Here is a 16,868-nt window from a genome sequence, read left to right as displayed (position 1 = left end):
GTCTTTCTTCGGCTGGAATTCACTGAATTCCGGCCGCAGAAAACTGACCTGTCAGTTTTTTCCGGCGCCGCACAGATCCCGGACGGAGAGTATACGATGTGTGTACGCTCTGGCCGGGATCCAATTGCACACATTCTATGTTCAACTCCGCAAAACTACGGCCGTAGTTCTGCGGCGAGAACTACGGCCGTAGTTTTACGTTGTGTGAACATAGCCTCATAGTGAATGGGGAATGTAATGCATTTTTATTATTGGGGGGGGGGCTGGGGGGTGTTTTGTGTGCACTTTTTTTTCCACTTTTACACTAGTGTACATTACATTTTGTTTGAGGATGACTTCTATGCACAATGCAGGGGGACAACCATGGGGTCCAACATGGCCCCAGCTTATGTCAACTTGTACATGGCCGCCCTCGAGGAGGAGCACCTTTATGGATCGCAGTACATGGTACACATCCAGTGCTGGTGGCGGTATATTGATGATATTTTTGTGATATGGGAGGGTTCGGACGAATCCCTCATGGAGTTCTTTGGGTACATTAACAACCTACATGAAGGTCTGAAGTTCACAATGGTGAAGTCGGGGACGTGATTTATATGATAACGTGTCCGTGTGGTTTATGCTACATTGGGGAAACGACAACTGAAGTAAAATTAAGAATAAATAATCACAAGAGTACAATTAGATTGAGAAAAATTGAGCACCCAGTAGCTAAACATTTTGTTGAAAGAGGACAAACCGTCAGTCAATTTAAAATTAGAGTCATAGATGGTGTTCCCCCACTTGAGGAGGGGTGGGGATAGGGAGAAATTATTAAAACAGAAGGAGGCCAGATGGATTAACACAATGGACTGTATATGGCCTAAAGGCATGAATATAGATATGAATTTAAATGTGTTTGAGTAAATGAGATAATCTTCCGCTTTCTTTTCCCATTGTCTTGATACATTTTCATTTTGATGTTTTTATCTTGGTTTTAATTATGTGTAGTTTTAATCATGTCTTCCACTTACCTTTTAGATGTATCCAGATTGGTGGCTCTTGGTCCTCTGTCGGCCTCGACACATATCACGGATCGGCATGGATGTTGTCTTCACGGTATATCCCGAGTTACAACCGCGGGCTGCAATGAATCTGCCTAATGGTTACAAATGAACCTGCTAAATAGTTGTAAGAAGAACTCAACGATGGTTAGAAAATCGTGTGACGATTGGTTTTTTACCTGACATGGATACTGTTGGACTATGATGATCTCTCCACCCAATTCCCCGTTGATATGCCAAAGAGGTGTGTGAACTGATATTACCTTTTTTTTGAGCAGATCGGAAAAAGTTTTTTTCAACAGAATGACGGAGAATGGTTGTTCCGTGCCATAATTAAAGATGGATGGTGCAGTGATCGGCGGAGTGCAGTGAGCCACATGAACTGATCGTGCTAAAGCTGGCGATCTATGTTGCCGTGGATACGGTTTGAGTGATCGGCTGGCGAGAGCGTCCGATGTTGCTAAGACTACCTGTTAGTGCTGATAGCAAGAAGCATATGACTCAACACGTGATTGTGACGTAGCACAAGATATCGGCATCTCTATCCATGGCAGATCACACTCTGCGCGGGTGCGAGCAAGTTGCACAGAAGTGCGGGCGAACAGATGACCTGACATGTGATCTATGAAAATGAAAATGTGACGTCAGTGAGGAATACCAATGATAGAATGGACTGTGCACAGCCTCCGTTGGTTTGTTTACAAGCGGAATGCCGTGATCAACATCATGACCGTGAATGGATTGGAGTCCGTAGCCGAGGGGATCGGAGGACAGGATGGAGTAAATTAGAGGGTTTGGATGAACTCTAAATATGTTATGTGTTTACGGTGCTTGTTTCTGAATAAAGTATGGGATATGAAGTTTATTATGTTAATATGCTATGCACCGCCCATTCTGCTGTCTCCCATTGGATACTTTTTAATTGATTGTTGTGTGTAATTGGTGGAGGGTGATATAAAGTGAGCTTTGTACAACACTGTTTTATGCTTGAGAAAGGCTCAGGATATGAGCTGAAACATTGCACCTTTTTGAATATGCGAACAGGCACAATAAAGTTCTGATCTTAATCAGAGATTGATGCTGTCTTCAACCCATTCTTCTATTTACTGTACACTAGTGTACTACTAATCAGTGATCATTGATCACTGATACAATACACTGCATTACTGCTGTAATGCAGTGTATTGTCTATGTGTCAGCTACTTGCTGACAGGCATCTGCTCGGCCATACCTCTGTATGGCCGAGCAGAGGCATATCCATGGTGAGCCCGGGGGCCTTCATTAGGACCCCAGGATCACCATGGAGACCGCCAGGGGATCGGACCTGCCTTGAGAAACACTGCCTTAGATTGTCCTGCAATAGTTATACTGTAGGAGCAACTAAACCCAGTGCAGCTCATTCAGAATACACACCAGCTACCTGTCCGTGTGAATAAAGCGGCTGCTGTACACATAGCCGGCCGATTCTCTCTAAACATGTGGTAAAGCTTGTGGGGTCTTTCCTGCCTAAAATCAGCTAAAACCTCCCTTGCCCTGCAGCAGCCTCTTTCGCTGTCTAGGTCCAACACGTCATCTGACAACAAGCAGAAAGTCCCAAGTTTTTGCACTTTGGAGGTCACATGAGTAAGCCAGCCAATGAATGTAGATGCTGTTCTCACGATGCCAGCGTGCTCCTTGGGCCCCCACCCCCCCCCACTCAATCGAAAACGAGTATTTCAAATAGCGTAGTATCCAATTGAATACCTACTCGATCGAGTACTACTTGCTCATCTCTAATAACACTGGTCAACAGCCAAAAAGGTTCCAACATGAAAACAGTTGAACTCAACTAATTTTGAGGTGCTAAGATCGAAAATGATGTTCAAATTTTAAATTTGGCTCTAATTTTCAAGATATAGACGTACTTTCTATACTTCTCACAGCCTGTGATACAATACTAGGAAAAGTTTGCATCATCAGTATTGCATCATCAACTGGTATATTGCATCATCTTAGAATGACCAGTAGTTATGATATAAGGCTAGGTTCACACTGCGTTTTTGCTATCCGTGTTTTTCATCCATTTTTTGCGAAAAACGGATGAAAAAAACAGATGCATTTGTGTGCATCCGTTTTGATCTGCTTTTCCATTGACTTCCATTATAAAAAAAAAACAGATCAGTTTTTTTTAACGGACACAAAAGTAGTGTCAACACTACTTTTGTGTCCGTTAAAAAAAAGAGGATCCATTTCGATCCGTTTTTTTTAATAATCGAAGTCAATGGAAAAACAGATCAAAACAGTTGCACACAAATACATCTGTTTTTCATCCGTTTTTTGCAAAAAAACGATGAAAAAAACGTATTGCAAAAACGCATTGTGAACCAGTGTAATCACTGTTATTCACTTTGCTTTCAGTTCCTGTAATATTATGGTTGATTATTGGGTATCTGATAACATCTATTCGAAATCCCCCCTCAAAAGAACCACAGGGAAGATACTTTTATGTTAAATGTTTGCTAATGTGTTCAATTGCTTTAGCTTTGGCTGTCCAGGCATGATGGGAATTGTAGTTTTGCCACAGCTGCTGGAAGGCCGCAGGTTCGTGTTCTAAGATACATGTTATACAGTGTTTACTAGATGGAGGAAGTGGACTTTACACCGTGCTCAAGTACAAGTCTGTTCCACCATTGTTGATTGATTTTATTCTGTTATTCGGCACAAATCAAATTCAGTTTGAATTTTAGAAAATAAATAGTTTTCGTTAGAATCCAAACTTTTTGTGATTAATTTGGCATTTGCTTTGCCCCGGCACCAGTACACTGAGCGCCCTGGAGGTAAGCGGTGATGCTGTATGCATTACAGCTTCCGCTCCTTAAATTTAAAGGGCCCAGCCCAGCTGCTCAGTGCACTATATAGGAGCAGGGACTCCTGCTTTTTGACAGATGTCCCTGCTCCTGTCCATATTTTATTGGTGTTAAAAAAAAACAACTTGCCTATGTTATGCCTATTATAGAGAGAAATAGAGAGACTTTTCAGCTGCTGTATGCTCTGCAGGAAGTGGTGTATTCTTTCCAGTCTAACACAGTGCTCTCTGCTACCTCTGTCCATGTCAGGAACTGTCCAGAGAGGATGTCTATGGAGATTTTCTACTGCTCTGGACAGCTCCTGACCTGGACAGAGGTGGCAGCAGAGAGCACTGTGTCAGACTGGAAAGAATACACCACTTCCTGCAGGACATACAGCAACTGATGAGTACTGGAAGACTAGAAATTAGTAAATTACAAATCTTTATAATGTTCTAAAGAAAGTTGAATTTAAAAAAAAAAAATCTCCGGACCCCTTTAAGGTTTTTAAGACAAGTATTATCCAGAGAAAACATGGTATGTTTCCCTAAGGGATGCATGCTTTTTATTCACTGCAACAGAAGGTTTTCTTCAGATGTTTTTGTGCATTCTGCATTATTTTCTTGGATTCCTAACCTTTCCTAAGATTTCCCATACAGAATGTCCCTAAGCCAAGTTCTAGCTCCAGTCTAATCTATGAGAGATATAGCTATATTTTATAAATGGGACTAAAGGGACATAGGGTCCATTTATAATAAATACTAGGACTAATACATGCCTACATATACGAAAGGGCAAAAACATGCAATATTCTCCGATTCCAGATGGAAAGAAACTGTAGAGATCTTGCCGAATATTTGCATGAAATGTGGAATAACTGTAAATGTCAGATTTTTCATGGAACAACAAATGTAATATATAAAAACATGGTATCGAAATCTTCTATATTGGCTCATTCCTCACATTTACATGTTTTGGATCAGGAATGGGAAACCTGTGGCCCTCCAGCTGTTGCAAAACTACAATTCCTATCATGCAGGCATGATGGGAATTTTAGTTTTGCAAAGCTGGAGGGCCGCAGGTTACCCTTCCCAGGGCTGTCTTAAAGGGGTACTCTTTAACTGGTTTCTGAAAGATATATACATTTATCATTTACTTCTATTTAAAAATCTCCAGTCTTCCAGTACTTGCTGTATGTCCTGCAGGAAGTGGTGTATTATTTCCAGTCTGACACAGTGCTCTCTTCTGTCATCTCTGTTCCTGTCAAGAACTGTTGAGAGCAGGAGAGGATTTCTATGGGGATTTGCTACTAATCTGGACAGTCCCTGACATGAACAGAGGTGGCAGCAGAGATCAGTGTCAGACTGGAAAGAATACTCCAGGACTTACAGCAGCTAATAAGTATGGGATTTTTAAATAGAAGTAAATTACAACTGCCGCCCCCCACCTCCACTAACCAACCCCTCAAATCTTGCAACCCCTCTTACCTTCCCAGACGTATTCTGAAGCCACCGTACTCCTTCCCCTGGACGGCCCCTAGCCAAGAAAAAATGCACACTAGACATAGACAAATAGATATGACTTGCCTGCTCGCTTCCCTGCATGGCTCTAGACCAGACATGGGGACCCCTTCGGCCCTCCAGATAGAGCTTTGGCTGTTCAGGCATGATGGGAATTGTAATTTTGGAACAGCTGGAGGGCCAAAGGTTCCCCATCCCTGCTCTAGACTATACTCTCTCATTGTTTTTGAGACCCCGCCTGGTGCACGCACATTATGATGATACAATGGTGCGGTGCATGGGTCTGACAGCTTCTTGTCGCAGGGATTTGTGAAGCGACGCCTCTAGAAAGAGCGGCAGGGGTGGGGGGAGGTTTGGTGAAGATAGGTCCCTGCGGTGCGGGCCGTAGCCCCATTCTTACAAGAGAGAATGAGAGGGGCCCCCTATGGGTACTTTTACGCGACGTGATTAGAGACCCTACTTGGCCAATAACCAGTGGTTCTGGCCAATAATCGTTTGGTGTAATAGCTCATGCAGAAAGGCATGGCCATTGCTCCATGTAATAGGAGCGGCAACACCAGAACGCTGCTGTTTTCCATGCGCCACCTGGACGATCTTTAGCTGCTCCCCGCGCCCCCCCCCCCCCCCCCATTCCTCCCACTCCATAATAGCACCGATATTGCTTCTAAATATCAGGCTATGTAATACGGCCCTAAAAGTGATGGGTCCCCAGGCAGCTTCCTACCCTCCTGCCCAATGGTAAAGACGACCCTGTCCCTTCCCTGTTTTAGATGATCTGAGAAATTTTATTATGAGCAGAAACAATGCGAGTAACACAAAATGCAGCTGAGGGTTAAGATTTATTAATAACCAATTGTTAAAGGGGAATTGCGGTTGAATAAGGTTTAACTGCAGGATGAATTCCAGGGAGGATGAAGAACACGAGTATATACCCGGTCTGTCAGTCATCATTCGTGGGCCAGTGCTGTGTGTTTGCCAGCCAATGTATATCCAGCACAGTATAAGCATTGCCTGCCAGATGCCAGAGAGGAGAGTGGCGGGTATGGTAAGATGGTAATGCCAGATGGTGGTAGATGGTAATTCCAGATGGTGATGCCAGATGGTGATGCTAGTTGGTGATGCCAGATGTTGAAAATGTTTCTATAAATCTGTAGCAGCAGAGAGACACCAAACAATGATGGTAAGCAAAAAGGTGACGGATACTTTATACTTCTATTTAGGGCTGGGCGATTAATCGGATTAATTCGCCCAGAATTTGAGAATAGATTACATTTTTTTTGAAAATCGAAAATTGATTAAAAAAAATAAAAAATCATTGGATGCGGGTGCAGGTGCGCGGGCGGCTGGGAGGGAGGCGCGCTGCTCGCATCCTCCAGCTAATGAAACAGCCTGAGGAGGGAGAGCAGCCAGCAGCGTCCACCCGCCCCCATAGCAGGACGTATACACTCTCTCCCTCCCGGCCGCACATGGAGTTCCCCGGAGGAGGCTGCAGGGACTGAAGGATCCGGTTATATGCCCTCCGACCTGCAGGGGGAGCAGTGGCGCTCCGGGCAAGCTGCTCCTCCTGCAGGTCAGAGCGGGACTGCAGCCGCCCGCCCCCATAACAACCACCCGCCGCCCCGTAATGAGGAGAAAACGAGGACAGGCTGAGGGGTTGCAGGTCACTGGGAAGAGGACGAGCGTGACCATGACGCGTCCTATGGCGGGTGAGTGCAGCTGTGACTGACAGCCCGGACATATTACACAGCCAGCAGGGCTGCAGCTTCTGTGTGAGGGGGGTGTGGGACTACAGATGCTATGTCTTCCACTCTGTGCGGAGGCTGCAGGACAGAGAAGAGAGGTGCGAGGATCACAATAGGGAACCGTATCATCACCTCTGTATAATACATCACCTGCAAAAAAAAAAATGCCCTCCGACCTGCTCTACTACTACCCCCAATACTGCTCTACTACTACCCCCAATACTGCTACCCCCAATACTGCTTTACTACTACCCCCACTACTGCTCTACTACTACCCCCACTACTACTACCCCCACTACTGCTCTACTACTACCCCCACTACTGCTCTACTACTACCCCCAATACTGCTCATAATACTGCTCTACTACAACCACACTACTGCTCTACTACTATCCCAATATTGCTCTACTACTACTACCCCCAATACTGCTCCACTACTACCCCAAATACTGCTCTACTACTACCCCCACTACTGCTCTACTACTACCCCCAATACTACTCCCACTACCATTGCTACCACAACTCTCCACTCCTGATACTACTACTCCCAAAACTGCTGCTACTACTACTACTCACACTACTACTACACCCCTCTTTTTCTATGCTTCTACTGTTACTACACCCCTTATCCACTATGGGGGAGATTTTATTTTTTGGCCATATCGCCCAGCCCTACTTCTATTACAGCTCACATCTCATGGCTCTTTATAGAAATGAAGAAATAAATAATTTCCTATAGAATATTCTAGGATTAGAACTGAATAAGCTGTAAAAAATCTTTACAAGTTCTAACAACACAGTAATGGCTGACACGTGGGGGGCAACCAGCCATAACGATAGCGCGTCCATTTCTGGGCACTCCATACGGTCTCCACCACACTACTAATTCACAGAATGGCCGCTGTCAGTGAAGTTCATCCCAGCCAATACTGCAGTACCAGCCGGATGAACTTAATTCCTTTTGAATTGGAATGCGGGCGCACCATAGCAGACAATGTAAAGTATGTCCGGAGCTGGACTTTGCATTGTCTGCACTGTCAGTTTTTTGCAGCTGTTATTCAATGAATAGTGGCCGCACAAAATTGACAGTTTTTTGTGTGGCCGCTAGGAAAGTCGCACAATGTAGACCATTTCTGTAATGATAAAACAGGGTAAAGTAAGTTACTATCATTAGAAAATTTCAGCTGTTACTCTTGATGATACATATTGATGATATATATATAATAAAAATGAAAGTCTGCCTGTCTGTCTGTCCCGTATAGACATCCAAACGCCTGAACCATTTGACCCCAAATTTGGCCCACAGATACATAGGGTGCCCGGGAAGGTTAGAGGGAAGGTCCCCTCTAGATGTACAAAGGGGAGGGGGATGGGGAAGAGCGCCCCATAGAGATGAATGGGAAAATCTCCACACTGCACACAGGTGATATAATTAGCGCTGCAGCTCTCCAGGAGAAACTGCAGTTGGGAGCCTTAGCAACCAATAGGATTACTACTTTTATTTTCACAGGGAGCTGAATTCTGATTGGTTGCTAGGGCAGCTGCCTTACAACAGATCCACAGAAATAAATACAGTAAGGGTACAAACTCACTGGGTGTATCCGCAGTGGATTTCTTGCTGCGAATTTGCAGCGAGACCCACTGCGGATCCCTGCCCTGTACACTCTATGGGCAGACAAACTCGCAGCAGGATGGAGATCCCGCTGCGAGTTTGTCAGCAGCCAGCCCCGTTAACCCCGCGCTGCCGGAGCATATACATCACCTGGTATATGCTCCGGCGGCGCAGGGTTAACGGGGCAGGCTGCTGACAAACTCACAGCAGGATGTCCATCCTGCTGCGACTTTGTCTGCCCATAGCGTGTACAGGGCAGGGATCCGCAGGTCTCGCTGCGAGTTCGCAGCGACAAATCCGCTGCGGATACGCCCAGCGAGTTTGTACCCTAACACTTGTGGGAATTAGCGTCACAAGTGGTAGGCATAAGCAGGCTTTGGATGCCACAAAAAATGTTTATTGGTAACAAACCAGAAAAAAAAATAGTCCAGCATGAGGCTTTTACAGCAGCCGTTCCAGCTTCAAACACAAAGCAGTTGACTTTCAGGAACATTAACAGAAAGCATATACACACCACCGTGTAGTTATGTCCTCATTCAGACTAGCAGTCTGTAGTAGCTCTGTTGCAGGGCTTCTCTCTCCAGCTTCTGCCAGATTCACTGTGGATCAACTGACTCTCAGCATGTTGTCTCTTCACACCTGATGCACCAAGTCAGATGCTTTTAAAAAACCCAGTAAAGCCTGGACCGGAATATGGGAATGGCCTCCCACCCACGCTACAGCCGTTCCAAGAAAGGCAGCCCATTTTATACACACAGCAGCTATACTAAATAGCAAATGTCAGTAACCTATAGTTCTCCTGCTGCAATTCAGATATGTGGAAAGTCTGGGATGTACTAGCGGACTGGCAACCCTGAACTCCCTGAAACTTCCATACAGAGCACAATAACCTGCTTGGCACATATCTACCTTCCACTATTTTTCCTGCTGGTTGCCTACACACTGTACAGTGTATATACAGTGTATACAGTAAGGGGCTTACCTGCAAGGCGGTGGTGGTGTTGGGAAATGTATACAGTAAGGGGGTGTTAGGGAATGTATACAGCATGGGGGCTACCTGGGGGGGGTTACAGCATGGGAGCTACTCGAAGGGGGGAGTGTATACAGCATGGGGGGCTACCTGCAGGGGGAGTGTAAACAGCATGGGGGCTACCTGAAGGGGGAGTGTATACAGCATGGGGGCTACTTGCAGGGGGGAGTGTATACAGCATGGGGGCTACTTGAAGGGGGGAGTGTATACAGCATGGGGCTACCTGCAGGGGGAAGTGTATACAGCATGGGGGCTACATGCAGAGGGCAGTTTGTACAGCATAGGGGCTACCTGAAGGGGGAGTGTATACAGTATGGGGGCTATCTGCAAGGGGGGCAGTGTATACAGTATGGGGGCTACCTGCTGGGGTGGAGTGTTTACAGTATGGGGGCAACCTGCAAGAAGGGGGGGAGTGTAAGCAGTATGGGGACTACCTGCAAGGGGGGGGGTGTATACAGTATGTGGGCTACCTGCGGGGGGTGGTGTACACAGTATGAGGGCTACCTGCGTGGGTCGAGTGTATACAGTATGGGGACTACCTGCAGGGGGGTGGTGTATACAGTATGAGGGCTACCTGCGTGGGTCGAGTGTATACAGTATGGGGACTACCTGCAGGGGGGTGGTGTATACAGTATGGGGGCTACCTGCGTGGGTGGAGTGTATACAGTATAGGGACTACCTGCAGGGGGGAGTGTATAGAGTATGGGGGCTACCTACAAGTGGTGGGAGTGTATAGAGTATGGGGGCTATCTGCAAGTAGGGGGAGTGTATAGAGTATGGGGGCTACCCGCAGGGGTGGGGGGTGTATACATTATGGGGGCAATCTGCAAGAAGGGAGGGAGTGTATAGAGTATAGGGGCTACCTGCGGGGGTGGAGTGTATATAGTATAGGGACTACCTGCAGGGGGGATGTATAGAGTATGGGGGCTACCTGCAAGTGGGTGAGTGTATAGAGTATGGGGGCTACCCGCAGGGGTGGGGGTGTATACAGTATGGAGGCTACCTGCGGGGGGAGTATACAATATGGGAACTACCTGCAGGGAGGGAGTGTATACAGTATAGGAGTACCTGCAAGGGGGGGCGGGGAGTGTATACAGTATAGATGTACCAGCAAAAGAGGGGGGGGGGAGTGTATACAGTACAGGGGGCAACCTGCAGGGGGTGGGGGGTTTAGAGTATTAGAAACTTTGAAACCTCTTCTGTGTTGTCCTCACCAAGGATGAAAGGTAGTGCCTAAGAGGGTCAGATTATGATGATGCAGGATTGTGTATGCACTTATTAATATAAGCTGCAGGTTTTCTGCACACACACCTTACTTATGGTCTGCAGGGGGAGGGGACCCCTAAACTATGCACTACAGGTATACAGGACCCCAGAACTATACACTACAGGTATACAGGACCTCCACTAACACTGTCAATGTTGTATATAACCAGGCTCAGCATAACACTACCCATATAACCAGGTTAGGCATAACACTACCAATGTTGTACATTACCAGGCTGTATATAACACTGCCAATGTTGTATATAATGTTGTATGTTTTTAGGATGTTTAAAGTTTTTAGTTTATTTCTAATGGGCATAAGCTACAATTTACATAAACAGTGCAGAACTGTCGGGGTATATAGTGTGTAAAGGGGTATATAGGGCTCCTGGCAATTTTTTCTTAAACAAAAAAAAAAAACAAGGGCATAGATTTCCTGGGCGACCTTGGAACAAATCTTAGTAACACACCGACACTTCATACCCGGGCGGCGCCGGGTACATTTTCTAGTATATATATATATATATATATATATATATATATATATATATTACAAACAACTTGCAGCACAGCAGGACCAGAGGGAGACCAGAAGGGGGCAGCACCAGAAACACACAGCAGGTACCTTGCTGGAGCTAAATGGCTCTATCTTACAGTAAGATTCTCCTTGTTGCCCACAGCAGCCAATCACAGCTCAGCTTTCATTTCTCACATTGCTCTTGTAAAATGAAAGCTGAGTTGTGATTGGTTGCTATGGGAGCTCTGGCTGCCAGGGTCAGTGAGAAGCATCTTACTATAGGACAGCAGGATAAATCTCCCCAATATCTAATGCATCAATTATTGTTATTGTTAGAAATATGAATAATTGTGGAGGAAGTAAATGTGGCTGTGATGGGTGCAGTGCCCCCTACAGGTTGACACATGGCATCCTAATGACTGCAGTGGATATACATAGAGACTGTTACAGTGTGACCAGGCTCTTACCTTCATAGCCAACATTGTGATACTCTGTTATACAACAAGAGAACCCGAGGAAGAGAGATGAAATGTTGCTTTTAGTGCGGCTTCTTAATCGATAGATGATAGATAGATAGATAGATAGATAGATAGATAGATAGATAGATAGGAGATAGATAGATAGATAGATAGATAGATAGATAGATAGATAGATAGATAAATGATAAATAAATAGATAATAGATATATTATTAGACACCTGTTTATCATCTCTTAAGTCTGGATGTGCTGCAGTCAAATTTCTTTAATCTCTGAATAGACACCTGTGGACCAAAGTGTGACAGCAGGCACCCAGCAAGATTTTCTTTGAACCTAAGTGCTGCGTGAACTTTGTTTTTTCTAGATAGATAGATAGATAGATAGATAGGAGATAGATAGATAGATAGATAGATAGATAGATAGATAGATAGATAGATAGATAGGAGATAGATAGATAGATAGATAGATAGATAGATAGATAGATAGATAGGAGATAGATAAAGAACAGAGTTCCGCTGCACCCCTTCGGTGAAAAATATAGGTGTTTATTTCATAGCAAAAAAGTTTACAAACTGCAACGTTTCAGTCTCATCACGAGACCTTTCTCAAGCATAGTGTAGTGAGTATCACATCATATTTATACACACGTGTGTTAAATTCAATTAAGTGCCAATTAGCATAATAGACTTAGTTCAAACAAAATACATAGTAAGGTCCCAGTTAGGACAATAGTAGTGTCATCTGTGTTGTCACTGTGCTCTATATACAAAATTCATGGTTTTCATATTTGTGCAAAGTGACATATTAAAATCATTTCTTAGTGTAGGGCGGAGTCCGCCACCATTCGCCACTGCTTTAATTCATGGATTCAAGGTACGGCCCTCTTCATGTCGTTCAGTCAAATCAGCATATGTGCGCCTGCGTGTATATCTTCTCACTGGGCACCAACATTGTAGGTGGATATACAGGTGCTGACATGGGCGGTCCTAGGGGAACACGTCATCATAATACCAGCAGTCCGGTAAGAAGAATAGTAAATACATCTGTTGCAAGACTATATCCTGAGTTAAGTGTCAGTCTGAGCACTGCTCTAATAGGGATCCTGGGGATAAAACTACACGGAACTCCATCCTCAATACTATGGGTTTTCCGGCCTGACACCGCGTCCCCAGTGCGTGCACCGTGGCGCGGTGAAAGTGTCAGAAAGGGTGTCTCAACTGCTCCACAAAAAAGTAGTGCAGGAGGCTCCCCACAAAACTTGCCCAAACCCCAATAATAGTAGTAGCTCATCCCTGTCCCTGTTGGATAATATTTCCCACCGGTTTGGATGCGATGTCCCCTTTGTAATGTTAGAGATGGTCTAGCAGTGGTTCATGGTGGTTTTCTCACGCTCTATGCAAAATCTAGGAAAAGAAGGAAAAAGAAAGGATATGAATACTCATATAAAAACCAGAGTGCAAGACAGTCATAGTTGGATCAATGCCAGAGGACATCCCCACTGGGAAAACCGTTATATTATTTATACATTTTGACATTAATCTTAAATTCTACGTTTAGACCATTTGGCTGAAGCATATTTAAACGGAAGATCCATGATAATTCAAGTTTTTTTAGAAGTGTTACACGATCACCTCCTCTTTGCGGTTGAGGAATATGATCCAGGATCATGAACCTTAGATCTTTTTCACTGTGTCCTTTCTCAGAAAAGTGCTTGGACACAGGAAGGTCCATTCTCCCCTTCCTGATAGAGTAGCGATGTTGATTCAATCTAGTGCGCATGTCACAGGTAGTCTCCCCTACATACAACAACTTGCAGGGGCACCAGAGTACATAGATAATCCAACTGGAGGTACAGGTGAGGTAAAATCTAATATCATAGACCCTATTAGTTTGTGGATGTACAAATTCTGAACCCCTCACCATGTAGGTACATGTTAAACATTGTCTACATGGATATGAACCTTAACCCTTAACCATAAGGTATTGCTGTCCAGTTCTGTCATGTTTTTTGATATCTGTTTTAACCAGTTTATCCTTCAGACTAGTTCCTCTCCTGTATGACATGAGAGGTGGACATTGGAATTCATCAACCGCCTGAAAGCTACGTTTGACGATATTCCAATGTTGTCTGATGATGTCAGAAATTTTTGGTTAGAGATCAGTGTATACTGACACAAAGGAGATTCTCTTAACTTTCTCTTTGGTTTGGATGGTTTCAGTGTTGTACAACTTTTCTCTATGTTTTTTCAACAGATCATCGGGATAACCCCTTCCCTGGAACTCTTCTGTCATCTGATTCAGTGTTGTCTCAAGTCTGTCAGGTAAGTTAGTGATGCGTTTTGCCCTCAGCATCTGACTGAAGGGAAGACTCCTGACCATCGGTCTGGGGTGACAACTACTGTAATGTAAACACATATTGATGTCAGTTTCTTTTCTATACATCTTAGTGTTCAGTATGCCATCATGTAGAGTCAGTTTTACATCAAAAAAATGTATTTCCTCTCTAGAATATGTCAATGTGAACTGTATGTTGGTGTCTATACTATTAAGAAACGCATGAAACTCTTTTAATGCGTCCTCCTCACCAGTCCAGATGAGGAAGACGTCATCGATGAACCTCCACCACCCCAGAACCTGTCTGAAGTGGTGGGATTTAGCGACGACATCCTCCTCCATTACTGCAATGCAAATATTTGCGAATGTGGGGGCTACATTAGCCCCCATCGCCACGCCTCTCTTTTGTAAGTACAATGTACCGTCAAAAACAAAGTAATTGTTACCCAGAACCAGGTTAAGAAGTTCCAAAATAAAACTTTGTGCCGCGGTGGATATATTCAGTCTATCCAATCTTTTCCTGACTGCCGTCATCCCCAACTCATGTGTAATCGACGTATAAAGACTCACTATGTCGAATGAGGCTAAAATACTCTGTGGAGGAATCGTAAGGCTTTTAATTTTTTCTAAGAAATCCCCTGTGTCTCTAATGTAGGAATTGGTGTTAGTGGCCAGAGGCCTTAGTACACGGTCTAAAAAAATAGATGCATGTTGTAATACAGAATCCCTGCTGGAGACAATAGGTCTTCCAGGAGGGTTCTGTAAATTTTTGTGGATCTTGGGTAAAAAATAAATGACCGGTGTCACTGGTTGTTTGACTATCAAAAATTCTGCCAATCCTTCATCAATAATTTTCTCATCTGTTGCCTTTGTAACAATTTCTGACAACATTGTTTCAATATGATGTTTGGGATCTCTTTGTAGAATAGTATATACGTCCCTATCCCCCAATTGTCTCAATGCCTCTTGTACATATTTATCCCTGTCCATGACCACGATGGCGCCCCCCTTATCGGCGGGTTTAATAATCACATCGTGGTCATGGACTAGGGAGTCCAAGGCTTCCCGATCAGTAGTACTCATGTTAGGAAACAGGACATTGTGTCTTTCATAGGTATCCCTAAGTGTAGCAATGTCCCTCCTAACCAACGTTGTATATGTCTCCACCGCCGGACACAGTGTTGGTGGCTGAAATTCACTCACATTGTACAAATTAAGAGCTTTAGAGGTGAAAATACATTCATTATCTTTAACAGAAGCAACATCAGTTTTACTCGCAAACCAGACTTTCAAATTGATACGTCTAAAAAACTGTGATAGGTCTAATTCTAATTGGAACCAGTCCACTGGTGAACTGGGGCAGAAATTTAACCCTTTTTGTAATAAACACATTTGCGACTTTGTAAGTGTGCGAGAGGAGATATTTACTACGACTTGGCGGTCTCTTTCCTCAGACTGACAGTTCTGGGGGTTACTGGTTTGGTACTCCTCAAGCCCGTTCGTTTTCTTGTTGTTCCTATGTCTCCCGCGTCCTCCCCTTCTTGTGGGACATCTGAACACTGTCCTAAAAAAACTTCTCCTTCCTCAACCGTTGATTTTTTCTTTAGTACCTTCTTAATGTCCTTGTTGTCATCTTTAGATCTTTTAGGTTTGTCCCTCTGTTGTGTATCTTGATTCCGTCCTTTGTACTCTCTCCACGTGTAGACTCTGTTTAATGTATAGTCCATCTCATCTCTGTACCATTTGTGGCGTTTTGTTTCTTGTATCTCTTTCTTGTATTTTTCTGAGAAAGCTGTGTGTTTTATTATGAATTTATTGTACTCTTCTCCCATTGATGTCTTTTTTAGTTGGTCATCAAGTTCTGCCACTATTGTTTTTACTTTAATCAATTTTCTTTGCACAAATTCGATATTCAGCATTAATATGTCCAGTCCGTATTTGTTAGAAATTTTTTCAAATCTCTTACGAAAGTCCATGTCATTGGTAAAGAAATTTGGTCTGAGCGTAGAACGGATACCTCTGGGAATCATATCCGAGCGAAGGTATTCACCCAGTGCTCCCAGGTGTAACTGGATGTTGATTATACGTTTGTTTTCAAACTCCAGACTCCTCTGGATGTCAATAAATGTCGGTTTTCTCAGATACGTGGTGTCCTCACATAGCTCACCAAGTAATCTTGTCTTGTCAGCTCTGGTATATCCAAAATCAGTTTCTATGGTCTCACTGCCAGCAGACTCGCTGGCTGTAGCATTGTCTTCCATCGTGTCAGGTGCAAACTCCCAATCCAAACAATAAAATCCGCAATGGAGTGCACTCTCTATAGGTGGATCAAGGTGCCAGCGGCTGAAGACTGGATCCACGTCTTCCCATATACAAAGAACAGAGTTCCGCTGCACTCCTTCGGTGAAAAATATAGGTGTTTATTTCATAGCAAAAAAGTTTACAAACTGCAACGTTTCAGTCTCATCACGAGACCTTTCTCAAGCATAGTGTAGTGAGTA

Source organism: Dendropsophus ebraccatus, chromosome 7 (assembly GCF_027789765.1).
Source record: "Dendropsophus ebraccatus isolate aDenEbr1 chromosome 7, aDenEbr1.pat, whole genome shotgun sequence".
Taxonomy (NCBI): Eukaryota; Metazoa; Chordata; class Amphibia; order Anura; family Hylidae; genus Dendropsophus; species Dendropsophus ebraccatus.
The sequence above is the reverse complement of the archived record's forward strand: the minus strand, read 5'-3'. Positions refer to the sequence as shown.